Raw genomic sequence first — 22,075 nt, forward strand, 5'->3', positions numbered from 1 at the left:
GGGTTGTGTTATATTACCACCCCTTTGTCTTGTTTTTAAGGGTCACGGTATGTTTTGTTGCAAGCTCTACCAAATTACCATGATCGTATCCTCGCCGGCCAATAAGGAAGGGTCCTCTTACACTTAAAAAAGGCAAGTGATTTGTCATGTTCTAGAGGATATTATTTTTGTTCTTTTATTGGTTAAGTTTGTAGCTCTCCTGCTCTAGTCAGCCGCGGTGGTGTTTATCTTATGTCCTTCGCAGATTGAGGATTGCGTGCGTGTTTGATTCCGCCAGTTTTTTCTCGCTTTCACCACCCGTTTGCTTACATTTGTCCGCCGCACACAGGCACAATTAAACTCATGTCGTAACTAGGGTCGCAGTCTCTATTCTTTAAGGACCACTAAATACAGTAGAACCCTGTTCATACTTTTTCACTCGACCGGGAAAACAAAGCGTAACAACCAGAAATATGCAGCAGTGAGAAAGCGTTCGAAAATGAAGGAAAACAGTGTAGCTTTGATTTGCAACCACATATTTATGCAAATTTGGCTTTCTACCATAAAAAACTCGACAATGCATGATTGCCACTTTTTGCGATCGCTGGGAAATTCAACGCGTGGCAACGCATGGTCCCATGCGGTGTGAAATTTCTTCGCCGCTAGCTGCATGTTTACTGCGTTTAGTACGTCAAGCTTTTTCTGAAAGGAAATCGCCTCCAGTTTTCCAGACGCAATGAAGGCATGACAAAGTTTGCGGTTGCATGTTCAACGATGTTCTCAAAGCTTTAAGTGCATGATGACAACGAGAGCACGTGCGATTCATGTGCTGGTGCTTTTTAAGGCAAACACGCACTCCCGGCATTCTTAACTGAAACTTCCATTGTAAGCACAGTAATTATGGTGATAGCAGAGAATAATATAGGGTCATCTAGTGGTGGCGAATTGCAACCACGTACGTGTTCATGCAGTGAGTTCTGTAGCCAAGCCTGGCGAAGGCTCGTCAATCGTGAAAATGGTGGCCTACGCGTGTTGCCCAGGATGGTTCGGAGTTTCAGATAGCGACGAATGATCCGGGTACATACTCTTGGCAGCGATGTAACAGTGAGGAGTTTATTATGACAGACTCATTCTGTGCAGTGCCAGGACTAGACAAAATAACGTAGTAGCCGGGAACACGCAGCACTGAGGAACGCAAGAGCGAGGTTGTACTCTATATTATACGTAAACCGTTAAACTCTTGTTTACTTGACGTTTTTTGCCTCTCTATCTGCGAAAATCGAAACGAACAGAAGAACACGCAACACAGCAACTCGTACGCCACCCACAATTTTCCGTCCGCCTGCCCCTTCGCTTAGAAGGACAAGACGAGAGGAACAGCTTAAAAAATAGCGGCTGTAAGTGTCGCACAAAGACGATAGTCCACTTCCACCCTTGCCCTGAAAGGCCTATGTTGTGCTCCTCACCCAACTCTCACGCTTTTCTCCTGCCGTAACGGTTCCCCAAGGTCAAACACAGTGGAAGGTTGCTTAAGTTCAGGTCCACTACTCGCGTCCGAAACAACCCCTTTAAAAACTAGATAACTTCTTGAAATGTCGTCACGAGGTGTAGGTTCGCGGGAAGCGCTGTACGCTTTTTGCGCGGAGAACACCATATTTAACCAGGTATTTCTCTGTCATCGCCAAAATCAAGTACCAGCTCTTACTTTAGGGGCATCGCAAGTAACACAGTTATGTAATATAGTTTCCAATCAGGTCGTAATATTTTTTGGCTGTGTGTTGTTTAAAAGTATAAAGTGCACTTCAAAGTTCAATGGTTTCCAAAAGCTTTGTGTATTTTAAGTTCTCCTTCCAGAATTATCTGGAGTTATGACCGAGCGGCTGAATCAAAGGAAAGACAAAGCGATGTACTTACATAAAAAAGAAAGAAAATTCCCTGTTGAATTCTCCCCTAAAAGCTATCGTCTTTAACATCGAAGGCTTCGAACACACACCACAAATAAAAAAATCACGCCATATCCACGGAATGAATGATGATAAGTGGGGCGAAGCTCGAGAGGGGGAGATCATCGGTAACCATAACTCTCCCATGAAAGTTCGCCCATTACATCATTAAGAAAGGCGTAAGACTGCGTGCGTACATTGTACAAATCAACTTTTATTTTCGGAGTCAATGCTCCCAGGCCCAGACCTGGTGAAAGACCCCGCGCCATCGAGGAGTACCCCGCATCTCCACCACAATCTGTCACGTAGGATTTGACACAACGGTAAAAAACGAACTTTTATTTAGGGGGAACTTGTGCCCTAACAAGATGAGAGGAAACGAGCAAAGGTCCTTGCGTCTCGTTCGATCACCGAGAACGACTGCCTGCGTTCGTGGCGTGATCTCTTGCGTGATCTCCCCCTCGCAGTGCACGTGCGCACGCCCCTCCGTTGGCGAACAGAGACAAGCTCGCGCTCCCGGTGCCGAGTTTGCGCTGCCGGTTGCAGCTGGTTCTTGCGCGTGCAACGCGGCCCACTTTGCGACATCTCCGAAAGCATGCGGCGGTCACGTACCACGAGACACAAGGGATGGACAGACCCATGGCTTTAGGAGCTTCGCCCCTAAAAGATAAAAAACCAGCCAATCAAGCGGGGAACGTTTTGGAAATGCCGGAGCACGTGAAAAAAAAAGAGCGGGGACGGGTGCACAGTAGTCCGGTCATGGCTGCCGTTGTCTACAATGTGAAGTACATTTGCACTTGGTTTTTAGCATGACTTTAGGAACTTGTTCCAAAAAATTTGCCGCCGAATAAATGCAGTTATTAGATTACACAGAGTTTATTCCTTTCTTTGGGACTTGTAATTCTCATGCACTGTGTTGCTGGTGATGAGTACTCCAAAATGCCTTGAAGGAAATAAAAACGACGCTGTGGCATACTTTCAGTGGACAATGGTCAATGGTCTACTGATATAATTAAGGTAAAGCTTAGAGCAGTGTTTTGTAATGACAGTTTTGTACTTCCTGTGTGATAGTTTTCTCCTGACCGTAAATAGTTGACCACATAAGAACCTCACAAGCCGATCCACCATTTATGTATCCGAAAGCAGCCTTTCACAGAGAACTTTTAGTTTATCAAAGGAAGCTCTTTATTATCCAGTAGAAATATAATAGTTTAATGTACGAGGAATATGTTTTCCCCCGAGCTTGTCAGACGGCAATGTGAAATACTGTATTCGTTAACATCTGCTCAACACGCATATCCGGTGCGGCATGGGCCTCAAAAAAGAATTATTTTTATATTAAGAGAAGTGGGTAGATTTTTATATTTATTGCGCTCAAAATTCCTAATTAGAAAAACACAGATTTGATTTTCTCCTAAATGTGTTAGGGGCACAAAGTAGCTTGTGTGATGGTCGTGTGTGTGCCCGGACTACACCGAACCAGAATGGCAAAACTTTAGCTTCAGGAAGTTTTCCCAGGAGAACGCGCGGCCGCTTCGCTAAGGACGCATCGTTGCTTTTTGCGTCGGGGTGAGCAGGATTCCCTCCGTTCGACGCGTTCTTGGTGGGTGCGCAGGCAGCCGCGTCGTCCACCGCCTCTTGAAGCCGGCCCTTCTCCCCCTATTCCCCACCGCTGCTCGTACGTAGGAGTAGGCGGAGATGAAGAGGAGCGAACGGAGGGGATCGAGGTTAGATTTGGGGTGACCGTCTTGCCATTCAGACGCAGCCGTAGGAGCAATCCGAAAGCGCGTCCCTCCCAGGAGCATGCTCGCTGCCAGCGTTCCCTCCCCGGTGTAAACCTCGAGCCCGCCGAGCTACGGTCCAACCCAGCCTCTCCTTCCTGACCGCGGCATACAGCTCCAGCTCGCTGAACTACCGGTCTCATACTTCCTCCCGTTCCTGCCCTCGGGTTCACCACGCAGATCTTTTGAACCACCAGCCCCGCACTGTCTCCACCTCCTGGCCCCGATACCCGCTTTGCCCGTCGGCGTCCCTTCTACGATTGAGCCCCCAGCAACCCGAACAAATCCACCCAACCTGGGGAGGAAGCCGGCACCACTGACGCACCCCATTAAACTAATTGTTAATATTTTGGATCCGCCTCAGCGTGTATCAATTTCTCCACGCTCTGCGTGGACCCACATTAATATGACTTTGTGACTAACCCATTTAATGTGTGTCACACTTGCATTCTCAATTTAAATGCTTTTTTGTGAAAACTTTGTTTTTTTACACCTTTTAAAAGGTAAAATGCTTCTGTCCTTTCTGCACAACCCGTTACTTGCATTCAATGATTCGTTCAATTTTGTTCCTGTTGTATTAGGCAAGGGTTCTTGGCTACTTCCTTGGTGAGCAAATCCAGTTTTGTCAAACAGCGCTAAGTGTGCACATTACATAATTTTGACAAATGAACATGCATCAAATAGCAAAGCGACGACGCTGTTAGAAGGTTTCAAGGTAATTACAGATAATAATGACTGCTAAAATATTTACTGTTTAAATAGAAATATATGTTAACATAATTACAACTAGCAATATTTAAATTGAACCTATCTGTTTGCAGACTGAACAAACACGCCAAAGTTTTCATGGCTGTGTGCATTGATGAAGCACGCGAACTGATTTTGGTCCTTGTTTGTAGACGTTGATCACAAGTACAGCTATGCTTAGTGGCAAAGGAGTAATTAAAATTTAGGCTATGGTGACGTCTCGTTGGACACAATGTGCCTCGTTTACCTAAGGTAGCACCAGGTTTGCTGATGTCAATTACAATCTCTGTATACTCTCTGTCTTTCCGTCATTATCTCCTTAGTTGCCATTGAGTCTGACTGTTCTTTTGTCTTCATACTTACCACTATCTCCAACTGAAATACTGTTTCAAATGAATTACATTAAAACAAACGAATATTTTAGAGGAAGCAGTAAGAGAATTGGATTCGTCTACGAAGGCCTTATTTATTGTGGAAATCATAGAATTAGCAAAATAAATGCACGGAAATAGGTGTAATTTTTATTAAGAACTTTTTCAAAATGCGACGTCACCACTACGTTGGAAGTTCTCTCCAAAATTGCCGCTGTTTTAAAGCATGTTTTATCCAATCTATGTAGTCAGCGACAATTGTGTACATAATGGGCTTCTCGACGTCTTCATTGCAATATTGACCAGATGACGTAATGCCAACCTGCAACCAACGGCGGCCCCTTCGCAGAGTCAAAGGTCCCCCGGAGGCACCCTGTAGACATTGCAAAAAGAATCAATACACAAAAACGCCGATCATGCTGCGTTCGCTGTGTATAAGTGCAATGAATAAAGAGCATTTTGCAGACGATCAGTCCTCGCTCGAAAAAAGCTGCAGAAATAAAAGCTTATATGCAAAGGAATAATTTTTGTTACTGGGGCTACTCTTGGGAGGAGCGCTGCCGGCCTGTTCTGGGAAGGCGCCTATGTCTCGAGATCGATAGAAAACCCCTCAATCGCTCTACAGCTAGAATAATTTGCAAGCAAAGCGTGAGCTGCACAAGCGCCACTAAATGATTTCAGCCCAACATCGGAGAACGAGGCAATGTTTGCCTAAGACTGCTTTTGTAACCCCAAGCCAATTTCCGACACTGGAAACACTAACCCAGTAATACTAAGCATCCCAGGCAAGCCACCGAAGACAAGGTGGCCTTGACGTGGTACCTAAAACAACTTCCATATACCTATATTCATGGTTGACTGTTTTGATTTCACACTACTCAGTTTCTGTGTAACCATTGTTCATTTGTGACCATCGAGAAATTGACATGTGGAGCTACACAGTGAAGTCAACGTTGGCTGTAGAACGCTTTCGAGTTACTGGAGAGTATCCCTAATGTGCGTTCTCTCTAATAAAGTCAAGCTTTTAGAAAAAGAAGGTTGGAATTCCAGCTTCTCTGGGTAGTGATATATTTATTTCGCCTACAGCTGGAAGCTTTTTATTAAGGAGCTTTCTGGCCACGTGCGCTCAAACAAATAACGCCTATGTTATGTGAATATACGAAACACAATAAATTCTGAATGTGTTTTTGGGTAGCTATTCTATCCATCGTATTTGGCAGGAAAAAATTGGCCACACACATGAGGACAAAGCATTTGCTGACTTAAAGGTTTGAGTGGTGGTGTTGCATAATACAGAGGTGAATATTGCCTAAAAGAGCGACCCCTTTTAGGGAACCAATAATTTATGTCCGCGCTAAAACAACAAACCGCAGAAGTGGTGCACAACCGACTGAAAAATCTTGTTGGAAGATAACACAACTGACCCCTTGTTTTTAAAGGTGAAATCCTACGGTAATTAGGAAATAAATAGGCTATTATGAAATCTTCTTTTCTGTGCACGTTTGGATCATCTTAAAATGGCAACTTTTTATCGGGGCCTTCTTTATTGAGGTAGTAGTCTACTGCATTAAATTTTCACTAATCAGTGTTACCAACCGGTTGCTTTAAAAACCTCGCGGCGCGTCTTCAACAAAAATAGCAACTGAGCTTGACAGAGCGGCTGTGTAGATGCCAGAGACGTACGTTTCAAGACCTCTCTTTAAGCTTGAGTTTTGTCATTTTAAACTCTTACGTTGTAAATGATGTGAAGTACGACCACGGTATTCCGCAGTGTTGTCTTCAGGAATGCTTTTTTCCTTATATGCAGTTTAGTCCTCAACAGAATTTTGCATGGCCCCCCTTTCGGGCAGCTTTTAAAAAAAGCTGGCTTTTCAACCATTAGAATGGCATCCACCACAAAATTGCGGCCGTTGCCAACAGAACGTAACCTAGAACTTCCTCCGGCTAATGTCGGTGCGTTCTCGTTTCGTGCTCCAAAGACAGAAATTCTTCCGTCAACTCTCTCAAGAGACGGACCACCAACACGCCATAAACAACTGCAAGAGTTTACTGAAAGCACGAGGAAATTGTAGTATGTGCATTGTCTTTTAAATGAGGGTGCTGTCCGGTGTTGACTGCGCATACAGAGAGAAGCCCTACCACAATATTTACGAAGAAAAGAGAGGATCCCTCAGTTAAAACAGCATCCCTCACTTCTACTTTCCCGTGCTCTGCCTGCGGGCCTTCGTTCCCGGCAATTAGGGCTTGCATCGACAAATCTTACAAAGAATGCTGGAAGAAAAAACGGGGAGACACTCCTTCCACTAAATTAACTAAGGCAGTGCTTGTGGACGGCTGGTAACAAGCACCACCTTAAGGTTGCAGGACTGTTTGTGACAGCTGCAAGTAAAGATGCTTTTCTCTTTCTCACTGCGTACTTTTTTTCAAAACACTTGGCAGAGACGCCGCTTTGCTCTTTCTCTCTGCCGCTACGCGGGCACACATGCGTTGTACCCCGCATAACTTTGTATGTCGGGTGTAGCTTGAATGCGACCTGGTTTTATTACCAGTGCGTCAAAACCGAAAGACTTTACCGAGTATCTTGCTCTAAGTCCTATCTCCTGCTCTGGGTAAAATACTTCTATGCTTTACAAATGTCCCCTAATCCCACCCCAGTCTATCACCCTGGAAGGAGAAGGTGGAAACCAACAGCATCGTGCAGGTACCCCTGCTACCGTTAAAGCTATGCAATCGTCGATGCCAAGTTGGTGGTGTGGATTTTGATGCCCTTCAAAAACCACTTATTCTCTTCCTAATTGACCTTCTTTATATCTCGGCATAATCAGCATGTCCAGAGAAAATGGCCGTGCCAAATGCGATCTTTAACGAAGGTATTGCTTCTGTGAACTGGAAAACGCAGACAGCCGCGAAATATACAGACGAAAATTATGCTCAAGTTGCGTAAGAACTTTTCGGAGACAATTCAATATTTTAGAAGATTAGGATTTGCATATTCTTGTACTGTAAAACATTTGTTGATCTCGCCGAGCTATCTTGGTACTTTACGCCGTTGCTTCACGTGCCTCTACTCGAATCCGAATTAACGTACTGGTCGATAAGCATAACCTACCTTTCAACGCATAAGTGCAACTTCTTGCCTGCTACAGCAGAGGAACAGTACCGTAGGGTGTCTTTTATAAAAAGCATTTTTCCTGCTGCAATCGGACCTGAAAGGCTTTTTGATCACACTGGATGAACTAGTGGAATCGTTAGGTTGGGTTGTCAACGACGAAATCAGGAAGAATCGCGGCATGGGAGAAAATGCGGTGTTTTTGTTTGCAATAACTCCACTTACGCTCGCCGCCGTAAGACAATTATTTAAGGAGGTGAGTACTAGGGCACTGATAAAATGTGAACACCCACTTATCGGCCTAACCACTATCCGTGTCCTTTTACCAGCGGTATCTGTCAATGAAATCTGGTAATAACTGCTACCTTTTTGCAGGATTTTACTGTATAACTTTTAATTTAGACTACACCATGGGTCTGCATTTTTCGCCACATTCACTTACTTTTAAATCATATAACTGGAAAGATAAATAATTGTTTTGTTTTCGTATATATCTTCAAACTATAAAGGATATTTATGTTTAGATACTTCTTTCAATACGTTTGGGATGTATGGCGCCTAAATTTAAAAATGACCTCTCAATATGCTTGCAAATGCTGCATTGTAACAACCGTAATTACAGATAAAAGGCACAGAAAAGAAGAGGCAGACGTGTAAGCCGGCAAATGTTAGAGTACGAACTTGTCACCTTCGATCTTGAATACGCTTGGTCTAAGCTTGAGGCGACTATGTGCAAACGGTGCTTGCTCAAAACAAATGGGGTAGTACAAGCCCACTTTACAGGGACAATAGACTTGAGGCTCAAGTTCTTTCTTCTTTATAGGGCGAATGTTGTGAAGATTTGATATACATGTACACAATATGAACAGGGCTCACACGAAGAACAGCATAAAAGCAAAATAGGAAATCTCACCTTGCAAACGTCTTTCCCAGGTGTCAGGGTGCAAATGAGCAGATAAACGCGCCATTTTAGATCTTCATCATCTATTCTTCCAGAACATTCTTCTAAGGATAGAACTCGCAGAAAAACATGCATTAGCTGATATGGCGGTTCTTCTTCTGCAATGAGAAGAAACGCTAAGATGAAATATTCCGGTATCGCTACAAAATTACCGCCCAAAGGACCGAAGCGCTACAAATTATTGAAACAAAAATACCCCATGCACTCCATACAAACGATTATCAACCGGAGATGTGGTGTGCGGGCCCAAGGTCACCACAGCCGCATATCTCTAGGTTCTCGTTTGAGCTGTGCTTCACGTGGTACCTAACTGGGAAAGTGCTCTGCAGTCACTTACCAGCGTCGCCGAATGCGGAAATATATCGACGTAATCTCTAAAACCAGCCGGTGTCACCTCGCTTAGTTCTAATACCTGTCATATTGTTTCCGCATCCTGTAACGGTTTCACCGCAGGAGTTTGCTGCTAATGAAACCACCGTTAAATAGTTCTGACGGGCTCGTTGGTGTAACCAACTGAAAAAAAAATGGTGTGCTTCAAGGCCGAGACGTCCCGTCGTCCAGCCCTTGAAGCGCAAATTTATTTACAGGAAATCACCGTTTTTTGTGTCTATCCATGAAATTTTTCACTTTCCAAATTTGTGCAGCGCACGAAGCCAGCTGAAAAAAAAGGCGAATCATAATCTTGACACTAAAACATCAAATGTTAAACTAACTGTACACTAGGACCCCTGTGGGCTTTCCCCTCGAATTTCTTGTGATGGCCCTCTAACACTCCAAAATGCTACCTCTTTCTTGTGTATCTTCCTGGGAATTTGTTTCCTGGCATTTTGCCTTTTTGTATTTCGACAGGCCTCTCTATCGCTACATAATGCTTGTAGATTTTTGCTGTCTTTATTATTCTTTTGGTTTCGCATTACGTCTATAGAAGGGGTAATCAAACGCCACATTTTCCGCAGAATGAAAACTCCACAACGTTGCCATGCCCCTCTTTGTAGTCATTTTAATCAATTTCAAGAGCCAGGCGGGGAGAGTATTGTAAATGTTCGTTCTACCGATCGTCTCCTACAGCACTGCCACCCGGCAGAGCCAGGATGAAATCCCGTGCGACGACAAGAGTATTTAAACACTGAAGCTGCTGTGGGTTGATTGGTTTAGTCCGTATGAGGTAGTTTATGGGTTTCAGAGAAGTTAAAGCAAGATCGCCGACCGCCCGCGGAGGGTATAAGCAGGTTTGGAAGTCACCCTGCCGGCTCTTTTAGGACCGAGTGAAAGAGGCAGCGTAGATATCGAAGTGTGAGAGAGGCCTAGACGGTTAGGTAAGGACCTGCTTTGGGGACCGTACAATTTGCTTGGTAATGGCGTTGCCGTTTTGTACCGAGCCCCCGTTTATGTTGAAGCCGCCACAAAAAAAAAAAAACTAGCCTGTTTTTCAGATATTGCGCTTAGTGAAAATAAGTCTCATTGTTAGGGCGAAACGTTCTTAGTAAAACTCATGTAATATGCTACAAAAAATCTTATGCGTATTCCGATGAACCCTTTGGTCTAGCAAAAAGCTCTGATCAGCTTTCCGGAACTGCTGCCTTTGCATAAAACGGGGCGACGGTTGTGCAAAAATTGTGACTTAAAAATCGCGAAAAAGTAAAGTTCTCGATAGAAATATACACGCATCAATCATGCAAAAGAAGCAAATTATTATATCTTTATATCATTACCCAGGTATCGGCATTGATTTCGATCGTTCGTAGCTATGTTTACTTAGTAGAAAAAAATTCTAGTAGGGTTTTCTTGTTTGTGCACAATTCAGGCCTGTGAAGGTTACGATAGATTGAACGCACTTGCCATGAGTTGAGCGTAGGTTTCTCTATTATCAGGAATAATTTTCCGGAAGCGTTGATAAACTTTCTAGCACCATTTTCTGCCTCTACAAAAAGTAAAAAATCGGCAGTTTTTTCTTCGTCTGGGCACTGAGGATTTTGACCGCTATAAAGGAGGCACGAGAACCTAATATCACATGCTAATAAGGAAGAAAAAAAACGTTTTTCTCGGAAGGACCAACCGATGTTGTGACGAGGGAATGCGAATGTGGCCGCGGGTGACACTCGTAATTTAACGCAGAAATACAGACTGCCCTGTAACCCGCGGATTTCAACAGACTGACTTATGCGATTAAGGATGGCTCGTAGAAGATCCCCACAATTTACCGTGATTGTTTTAATTCCGCCTAAACTTTCAACAATGCCGTGAAGTTCACTAAGCAAAAAATGGCATTATTACGAATAACACTTTAGCAATACAAGAAAGAAGCCTACGCCGCATAGGCGACTAATAAACAACTTTCTAATTCCAACGTCAACTATTGCTTTAGATTAAAAATACATTTCCATTACATCACCGATGAAGAAACCCCTCTAACTGCTTACGTTTTTAGTAACTACCTTTGCTTTTCCTCAAACAACACAAAAGCAACTTTGCCAGCTAAATTTTTACGTCTACCCTCTTCTTCTCTTTCTCCCTGGTTACACCAAATTATGTTTACTGATACAAACGCAGGGGTGCCAGTTTTTCACAAAAAATCGTTGTTTTAGTTGAGGCATCATTGGGAGATAGTTGATACTGTAGAGCTGGAGCTAGAATGTGCTTCCCCGTTGAATAGGCAGACAGGCCAGGAAAGACGAAACAAGACGATATAACAGTCGAGCTGCTTTATTAAGTGCGAATGCACTTTATAAGCGACCCTGAATTCCGGCGACCGCCGTCCGTCCACATAGCAACAGCTGCGGGTGCGCGCGCTCCTCGTCTTCCTTGGCAACGGGGGGAGATGGGCGCGCGCTGCCTGGCCGCTGACATGGCACATACCCACATGGGGGATTGGCCAGGAATCTCCTCGTCTTCCTTGGCAATGGGGGTAGATGGGCGCGCGCTGCCTGGCCGCTGACATGGCACATACCCACGTGGGGGATTGACCAGGAATCGGGCGTGAGAAGGGCTAATGCACCCGCTTAAAGGAGTACTGACACGAAATTTCAAAGCTGAGATCCGCTCAAGCAATCAAGTACAACGACAACACAAATAGGTGTCTGTGAATAAAGGCATCTTTCTTTCTTTGTAGTTCTGTGTGTGTGTGTGATCTCTCTTTCGCGAACATTACCGAACCGCGCAAATTCAACTCGTGCATTCGCACTTTCACATTCTTCCCCTCAGGGAAATGCGGGGAAATTTTTTTCCTGTGCTCTTTTTCTTGTTCAAAGTTGAACCACTTTTACGCTCTAGTGGCTATATGATAAAAAATGTATCCCTGTGTAACGACTCAAAGACAGCCTTGGGGTGATCCGATGGGATTTAAACAGGTATCCGGATGTGTAATATTGCGTTCTCTCATCCATTTATATTACACGGTAAACCTAAGTGTTATACGCAACAAGCAGGCACGCTATTGAAGCAGTGTGTTGTCTCTGTTGCAGATTAGAAAGAAAAACATACCCCATTGAGAACTCGAAGCGTGGAAAACCCATACATGATTTGACAGGGTGAAGCCGCTGTGGGGCCGAATGCACGCCAGTATTCACACTCCGTGCGTATGCGCAATGTTTCTGTAAACGATGCGAGTGCTTAGAAAATGTTGTTTTTTTTCGTAGGGCGTACTAACTTGTTGTAATCCCACGGAATCAGAAGCTTTGAGGAGATGATTTACGACCTTCACAAAAAATGGTTCCAATTCATGCTTTGAAGGTGGTTGGAAACGAAAGCTTCAAATGAGACCCACAACAATTGCCCATGTGACGTCAATTGAATTCAGACATGTGGGTCAACAAAATGTAAAACCAGAGATTCTGCAGCCGTTACCTGAAAATCGTAGGGGCGGAGTCTCGAGCGCTTCAGCGTTGGCCGCTGCCGAGCTAGAGCGGTGGACGCCACCACTGTAGCCTGCCCGTGCGTCGGGATAACGAAAGTGGAAAGGAGCGCCTTGCGAAGTGTGAGACTGCGGAACCTGGCCATCTTGATGTGCTAGCTCGCAGCTAAACCACGGCGCGAAACAAGCGTATATACCGAAAAAAAGGAGCAGGTGAGCGTAGCGATTCTCAATTCATCATCATCACCAGCCTATCACTGCCCACTGAAGGACAAAGGTCTCTCCCAGTTAACTTCAATTACCCTGGCCTGCACTAACTGCGACCGATTTATACCCGCAAACGTGTTCATCTCACCTGCCCATCTACATTTCTGCGCCCCCTGCCACGTTTGCCTTCTCTACGGATCCACTTTATTACCCTAAATGACGACGGTTATCTTTTCTTCGCATAACATACCCTGCCTACGTCCATTTCTTCTTCTTAATTTTTAAATTATGTCCATTCATGCGTTTGTTCCCTGACCAACTCTGCTTTCTTTTTGTCTGTAATGCTACACCTATCATCTTCAGTTCCATTGCGTGCTGAATCGTCCTGAATTGAAGTTGAACCCTGTTAGTGAGCATCCAAGTTTCTGCCCCGTCGGTAGGTACCAGTAAGATTCAGCTGTCATACACTTTCTTCTTCAGGGACAATGGTAGGCTGCCATTCATTATCTGAGAACGCCGGCCGAATGCAGTCCACCCCATCCTTATCCCTTCAAATATCTCTCCCTTTTGGTTGGGATCTGGGGTCACAACTTCGCTAAGTAGATTTATTCGTTCACCACTTCCACGGCCTTGCCACCTATCTCAAACCATGAGCTGTCCCGAGGTTATTGATCGTTACTTAAGTTTTCTGCATATTCACTTTCAGGCTACAGTTGTACTCTGTTTGTCCAGTGCGGTAAACATGTTTTTTAATTCGCCCCCTGAGTTACTTAACTAGGCAACGTCATCACCAAATCAGAGGTTACTGAGGTATTCTCCATTACCCCTTACTCCCACATGTTCCCTATCAAATGTTCTGAATACTTCTCGTAAACATGCTGTGAATAACAATAAAAAAATCGTGCCTCCTTCCTCGACGCCCTTCAATATTGATATTTTAAAGCTCTCCATATGAAAGATTATGGTAGCTCTGGACCCACTGTAAATATCCTCCAGAATTCTTGCATAATGCTCGTGTACTCCCTGGTTCCGTAATCCCTAATGACAGTTGAGGTTTGGACCGATTTAAAGGCTTTTTAAATGTCTATGAAGGCTATATATATGGTTTCAGTATACTCTGCGCATTTCTTTATCATCTTATTGATCGTGTGATTATGGTCCATTGTTTAAAAGCCTTAACAAAACCCTGCTTGCTCTTTAAGTTGACTGAAATCAAAGGCGGCAGAAATTCTGTTAGCGATTACCTTGGTAAGTACCTTGTAGAAGACTGACCGCAACCTGATCGGCCTATACTTTTTCAACTCCATGTCACCTTCCTTATGGATTAGTATGGTCGCGTTCTTCCAAGGTTCCGGTACACTCGCGGATTCTTTTTTATACTCATTTAAACCAGGTGGCTTAGAAGTTTGAGAACTACGAGAATGCTGAGAAAACTCCGATATTCGCTCTTTATCAGGACCATTTGCTCCTTCCGCGTTTTGTACTGTATCTTAAACACAACCGAATTGGTATCGACAAATTCAGAAAACAGATCGCATTCGTGCAAAGCACTGCGCAAACGGTAGCGGCCAGATGCCTGTATGTGGTCTCTACATTTTGTTTTCCTTGTCTTCAGACAAATCTGTTACACACCCTTGCCGTACGACCACGTAATTCCGTATGCAAAGGGTTACCCAGTAGGTGCTGTCAAAAAATCAAGTTATTGAAGGCGTGCAAAACAAGCACGCAATGGACGCGAAGCCGCACCAAGACAAGACCAAAGAAACAGTTACTAACGCAGATAACAAAGACGTAACGCCGACACGCCCTCCGGGGTGCAGGCACCTGTGCGCGGGGATCACTGGGTAAATTCACCGCGCAATTTTCAAGGTGCTCTATGAGTGAAACCCTCCGCTCCTCTTGTCCTTCCCCCCTGCGGCGGCCTCCGCCGCGTAGAGGGGTTATTGTCCCACACGCTGCCGAAGAACCGTTCGCGGCTACAGGTAATACGTTTTGCATTAAAAAGAAAATTTATTGCATGCGTGTATGGCAAGTGTGTAAAATTTATTGCATGCGTGTAAAGCACCCGCAAACCAGCCGTGCTGACCCGTCATTTCAGACAAGCTTATGCTTATAGCAGTTGGTGCGCTTACATAGTTTGCGCCACAGTAGTGACACAGTTGAGAAATTAAAGAAAACGCGTAAACACATTGCCGCAAAAATGCCGCTCGAAAGAATTCACGCTAAGAGAAACGAAATAATCCGTAATAATAATGACGTAATGAGGATGATGTTTGGATTTTAATTGCGCAAGGCCAACTAAGGGCAAAGAGCTCCAAACAAAAGTGATTATATGAGAGCGACCTGAGAGTAAAAGTACAATGTTTCAGTAAACTTAAACAAAGTAAAACACAACGTAATGAAGACGGCTGGTGTAAAGGGCCAGGTTGTCAAGATGCATGATAAGAAATGAGATGTAAAAATTTTACTTCGGGAAGCAACTCAAAAACACGTGAAGCGAAAAAATGGGCTCGTCTCCTAGGAAGTATGACGGGTGTTGTGGAAAATTGCATGTTTATAGTTGTGGCAAGTGTTTGCGTCGCGTTATGTCAAGTGCCTTGCATTGAATGAGTAGGCGGATTACGGATAGGCCCCCTCCACACACGCTGTACATGGATCTTGGGGATCCAGTAAGCAGGTGGGAGTGTGTTATATGTGTGAAGCCTATATGTAACCTCGCTAAGGCAACTTCTGCGTGTCTGTTAAGTGAGTGGGATGTGTATCGTCCTAAGTGTGGTTTCACAATGTTGAGTTTGTTGTCTATCTGTTGAGTGCAATGTTTTTTCCATGTTTTATGCAGTTGTTGTTTTATGTGTGGTTTCAAGTCAGTGGAGGTTTCTGTTGTGACGTGCACCGTGTTTGTGAGTTCAGCGACGTCCATTTTATATGCTGTCTTATTTCCTCGCGATCCCCGAGTGGCCCGGGAACAAACCGACAGTCACCTCAAAATGTGCATCATATGCCGACATAATTTTTCTAAGAAGAAAATTGATGGTATAATTTTTACTTCTTTCGGGATGATAATGCCCGTACAACGCTTAGTCAATCAGTGTAAATGACAGATTCTGGAATATGACATTTGACAATGTGATAACAGCAAGAAGGATTCCAGACTATTCAGCCATGAAAAAGTTCATACAAATTCGACGATTTCATTTTCAAAGCACTTTAGCAACTTAGGTGGCCTGATCAATTTTTTTTTCGATCCGGAGTATTACAAATGGTTCTCTTGACGTAGTTGCTGTTTTGAAACTCGTCACTAATCCTGTTTCTAATGTATCAACACAGTATTTCCAATTTATTCACAACTGCTGGTCACCGTTGCTGTTTGTAGACGCGAGACCCTGTACCACCTTGAGTTTGCACGTGTTATTAAGCCTAATTACAACACCGGCTACCCTTTCGTAGATGCTATAGTATTCGTCTAGGTTGCCAGGTATGCTTTCAGTGACTAGAAATGCAACTCCCACTTCTCTTCTGTCCACTAGACAACGGTAACATTGGACGTGTCCATTTTTCAGCACCGTAAAGGCTTCACCTGTCATACTAACGTCACTAAGACTTATTATATCCAATAGTTTCCCTCTCTTTCTTCGATCAACTCCTCTAGACCCGCTTCGCTAAAGTTCTCGACCAAGAGACACTGGACAAACTGAGTAGAACCATGGGCCTGAAAACTGCATGTAGAAAACTAAAGTACTCCTAAATAGCCTCGGGACAGCATAGCGGTTTGAGGTAGGTGGCGAGGCCCTGGAAGAGGTAAGCGAATATTCCTACCTAGTCCAAATTATGACCCTGAATCCCACCCAGAAGGCAGACATAATTAGACGGATAATAATGAGGTATAGTGCATTCGGCAGGCATTCTCAGGTAATGAATGGCAGCCTACCATATTCAATGAAGACGAAAGTGTGTGACAGCTGCATCTTACCCGAACTCACCTACGGGGAACAAACTTGGACGCTCACTAAGATGGTTCAACTTAAATAGGACGACGCAGCTACCATTGCAACGGAAGATGTTAGGTGTAACTAAGGGATTGGAAAAGAGCGGAGTGGGTCTGGGACCAAACAAGTGTTAAGGATATATTAGTAAAAATTAAGAAGAAATGTACGTGGGCAGGGCACGTAATGCGAAGGAGAGATAACCGTTGTTCATTAAGGGTAACAGAGTATATCCCTAGAGAAGACTAGCGTGGCATGGGACGGACGAAAGTTATATATGCAGATGAGATAAAAACTTTGCTTAGATAAATTCGTCGCAGTTTGCACGGGACCGGGATAATTGGAGACTTCTAGGACAGGCCTTTGCCCTGCAGTGGGCGTGGGGGGAAGAAAAAAGAGAGGAAAGGGCGGGAGGTCAACCAGGTGTCGAGCACGGTTTGCTAACCTGCACTGGGGAAATGGGGCTCAGAGAAAAAAAGGGGGGAGAAGAGGAAGAGATAGGAGTGGGGAAGCGCGCACTCTAGTCCCATTTCGGGCACTATAGTTTTTCAAGCAAGTTCGTTGTAAATCGGCTAGTGGTGATTATTATGGTGATTCACAACTGGCTATTTTTCTTGATTCCCTAAACAAGAAAACAGTAAGTATCGTCGTTATGTCGCCATTTCTTAGCGAGAGAGAAATCAGAAACGACAAGGCCTCCTTACGTGAGCTACTGGTTTAAAAGTTTCCAATAAGCTTGGAGCCGATCTATACCCCTCCACTACCAGTGCTGCGATCAGCAGACTTACCAGAGTGGATCTCTCGGCGGAGCCACTGCTCGCACCAGTCGGAGCAGCAGCCCCACCGTTGCCCCCAATCAATCCCCTTGACCTAGTTAGATGATACGACACGCTGCCATACCTGGCTGGTTCTATGCGTAAGCCAACGTCTGCTCGTATATAAGGGTCCCACACTTACAGCCGACGAGCTGCCCAATTGCCTCTTTCAGGTGAGACCTTGCAAGACCTAATGCCATGTCACGGCACATTGAAATAGAAGACACTTCATCGCCACCAAAATTACTTTTCCCAAACACTTTCTGTGTCCTTCATACAGATGATGGCGCGCCCGTTCATCAGCACAGGCATCAACCGGACCGACAAAGCAAGTGGATCAGGCAGATTGGTCGTGCTTACACTGTTCGTGACATCAACGTTAACAAGACCCCAATACACGCTTTAACCCACTTCATATGTACAAGAATTTTTGTTAATCTCTTGCGAATCTTGCTAACCTCTCGTCGCATTATTGTAATGCAACCAGAAATAATATATACATACCAGTGTCATAGCACACCCACCTCAAATGCCTCTTTTCAAGTCGCCATCTGCACTTTCTCAAAAATGGTACCCGGTATCTATGTTCATGACATTGAAACTTTCCACTTTAAGACTCAACCTATTGTTAGAGCCTTAGACATCCACACCACCAACAAAGAAATATGCTAAGGGCTGCGCTGCGAACAGTTTACCACCGTTGTGGTGCACAGAGTTTGCTGTCCCATCAAAGCGGTTCTCCTTTTGGATTACCGACCCGCCAAAGTAAGGAAAATACTTTATGGGCACCTTGGAATACTCAGCGTATTAACCACGTCAAATGACTTAGTTACAGCCAAACAAAACCTCGATCTGGATTATGTGTCCTAGTAGTCTGTTTCGCTGTGAAGAAGAGAAATCTCCAATTATCTACGGTCTGCGCTAACTGCGACCAATTTACTAAGCTACCCAGCTAACATTCTGCCACCCACGCCACGCTTCCCTTCTATAGGAATCCACACTGTTACCCTTATTACCAAAAGGTTACCTCGCATTCGCAATACATTCCCTGCCAATGTCCATTTATTTCTTTTTCTTAATTTCCTTAATATCTCCTTAACACGCGTTTGTGTGCAGACCCACTCCGATATCTTCTTGTCCCTTCCCATGAGACACTAGTCGTCTTGCAGACGTCTTGAAACAGCCTGAAAGAGGTACAATTGTCTAACTCTACGCGAAGACATCTTGCAGACGTTTACTGCTAGCAGTTTGAGAAGTGTATTTGTAAACGTGTAAAGAATGTCTCGCTCAGAACAACTGAAGAATTTGCCACACAAAGAGGTTTTATAAACGTCGCTTGAGCGAGGTTGATTCGGAGACATTGTAAAGAAATGTTACCCGAGCCTATTTGTTTTTACACGTAGTGACACTTTGAAAACCCCTCATAATAAATCTACTAGAATCGCTTTCCTTGATATTTGCGCCTAAATACTCCTGAACATGCCCCATTTCAAAACAAATTTAAGCACACGCTCTACACTTCCGTAGTAAAAAATTTGGACCTCCAACTTCAGCAAGAAATCACCTACATTTCTTCTATCCACTATGCTTTTTCAGAAACATCCAAGCCAGATTCTTTCTCTGTTGTCCATTTTACCTACCGTGGATCTTCAAATCTGCCGATTGAATGAAATCCCAGCACCTATATCTCAGGTTTAGGCCGTGATAGTTGTAAATTGTGCTGCTTAAACCACATTACTTTTAATTTGCGCTTTCTCTGGTCCTCCTTGTAATTCATGAATGGCACCGTATGCGGTACTGTGTGGGCTGGGCGTGGAGGCTGGGGCTTTCATTTGGCATGGCGAGGCGAATGGTAGCTAGTGAAAGGAAAGCGGTTATTTGAACATTGTGCAACGTGACTTACCAGGCTGGAGGCGGGCACAAATGCAGCACAAACAAGCCAGCGTGTCCCAGACCTTACATTGGCTTGGAGCTGCGCCGGTGTAATGGCACTGAAGGTGGCGCTAGCAATCATCCAATGACTACGACACGTGTAGCTTCTCGCACCCCACCCCAATTTGGTTGACCACGACTTGTGGAAAATGATATCCGCAGATTATCTACAACGGGCACAACACTGATACACGCGGGGGAAACACTGCCGCACGCTTTAACGTGCACAAAATCATCAAGGTGGCTATACAGTCAATAAGCACATTGTGCCCATTTAATCTGTGGCTGCACTCCAGAGGTGAGTCAACACTGTCCTGCTTCCCTGCACTGCTGGTGTCATGCACACTGAAGCGTGGTAAGTGCCTTGGTTTCGAGGTTTGTAAAAGGCGTGCCAGCTGTCCTTTCAGAGGAGGTTGCCGACGCTCTCTCAAACAGTCTCATGGAGCTTTGTGTGGCACTCAGTATGCCACAATTGCTACGCTGGAAGTCGTTGCTCGCCTTTAGCCAGATGCTGAATGGTCCGTGCTGAAAAAACGTTCAGAAATGGTATTTCTCCAGCTGAAGTACATCGATGCCCCTTCCGAAGTGGTCATAGAGGTGTGGCACAAGTAGTCCTTGGTCTCTTCTGGTACCACAGATGGCTGGAGTTGCGCGTTGGCTGTAGCACAGCCTGCGGCTGGTTGGAGCTGTGGCCGGGCTTAGAACCTGCCGGCGTCTGGCTCACGAGCGTTTTGAACGTTTAATGGCCACGTACAAAGTTCTGGGCATGATGGGATTGCTGCTGGCTGGGCTGAAAGTATTTGGCAGGTGGTTCACTGACGCGGTGACCTCTTTCTGGCTGTTGAAAGAACTCTGTATGTGCTTGACTTCCTTTGTCAGACCTGGCCTGACAGAACCCGGTTTCGCCACCCACCCGTGTCAAGCGTACAGCATCTGGGAGGCTCAGAAGAAAACGGAGGGGGCCACCGAAGCTGTGATGTTTGAATAGAAGCTCCTGGCCTTCCCTCATTTTCAATTGGCGCAGAAGCTCAGGTAGAGTTAGCGGTTGCTTGGCTGCGATGAGCAAGGCACCAATGATGGCTGTGATTGTAGCTCATTACATTCCCCCTTGAAAGGTATGGTTCACTTGGGCCCCTCAGTTTTCAGGAACTGCTTGGCTTCTGCATCGTACTGGTATGAGCTCCGACTGTAGGGCAACGCGCTAGCAGGTAAACGTGGTGCTTCTTATCAGTGAAATGGTCAATATCATTGTTGTGGAGAGCAAAAACAGCTTTGTGTTCCGTTAGGCCAATGTTACTTTTACAACTCCGTGCTGGCTAGGAGTGGGCTGGTTGCGAAGCAGGCCGATGGAATATCAGGATGATGGTGCGCGAACACCGCGTCGAATGCGACAGGGTCATGCGACAAGGGCACTTCTTGACGGCAACGTTTGGGCTGCTAACACTTGCCATGGCGGCTGCTCTGCCTGAGGCAAGGGATGATGTTGCAGGCAGTTAGGGCACTGCGTCTGGTAAGGCTAAATACCGTGGCTGGGTCTAGCCTCAAAGACGCGGCGGCAAACGATGCGGAAGTTTTCACCTTAATCGGGGGGCCAGCTTCACGCTGCGGCCGAATGTAGGCTTCCAGTGGTTGAATGAGCTCTTCTTTGCGGTGTGAGGTCGATGCCTAGGCGCGGCAGTATCACTGAGACGAGCTGCTCGCATACAATTCGCGTCATAATATTCCGCCGAGCCGGCTGCACGCAGGCGGTCACACACTCAACAAAATCTTGCTGGAGCGTCCGCCAGCAAGCACGCGCAAATGCGCACAAGAGGCCAGCGAGTGAACGGCACAAATCATTTGGGCGAAGAAGACAAAATGGTGCAGTGGCTGTCGAACTGCTCGAGTGGCGAAGGCCGGCCTATTTACCGCGTTGGCGTACTTGTGTGGCTGCGTGGTTGCACAGAATCTAGCGCGTCGACTGCGCAAGATGTGAGGGCTGGGCGTGAAGGATGGAGCGCTGACGCCCCGCACGGGGCACCTTGAGCAAGCCTGGTGACGGTATTGGCGACACCATGAACCCCGAGCCACCAAACATAAGCTGGGACCAACCATGTTGATGTGTTGAATGGTGAAGGGTAGAAACAACGAATGGTGGCCGTCGAAGCCCAGGTCAAGCTCTGGCGGATGGGCTGCCTGTCTGTTTACCAGGAACGGAGATCTGGGATCTCTTCAGCTATAAGGGTAAGCTTGATGAAGAAAATAGACCCGTCTCCTTCTTTTATACTACGCTATATGCGTTTTTCTAAACCCCAAACAAATCGTGATCGGCCCCCAAAAAGGGGCCGCACCGAAGTCTCTTTTTCGCATCTTTCTTACTGGAGTTTTCGAACCCAAACAACTACACTCTTTTTTTAG

The 22,075-nt window shown here is 45.3% G+C and overlaps 1 long non-coding RNA gene across 1 annotated transcript in view; it reads right to left on the reverse strand.

The window, feature by feature from the left end:
* Positions 1-4,986: 4,986 nt before the first annotated feature.
* Positions 4,987-22,075, reverse strand: part of LOC144142132 (uncharacterized) — a 151,199-nt gene continuing 134,110 nt past the window's right edge. The window contains exons 6-7 of the long non-coding RNA XR_013316851.1: positions 8,844-8,989; positions 4,987-5,194 (exon numbers count right to left, since the gene is read on the reverse strand). This is a non-coding gene — a long non-coding RNA (uncharacterized LOC144142132). The remainder of the gene's footprint in view (positions 5,195-8,843; positions 8,990-22,075) is intronic.

This window comes from Haemaphysalis longicornis, unplaced genomic scaffold (genome assembly GCF_048455015.1).
Source record: "Haemaphysalis longicornis isolate Haplotype H1 unplaced genomic scaffold, Haemaphysalis longicornis Haplotype H1 scaffold_6, whole genome shotgun sequence".
NCBI lineage: Eukaryota > Metazoa > Arthropoda > Arachnida > Ixodida > Ixodidae > Haemaphysalis > Haemaphysalis longicornis.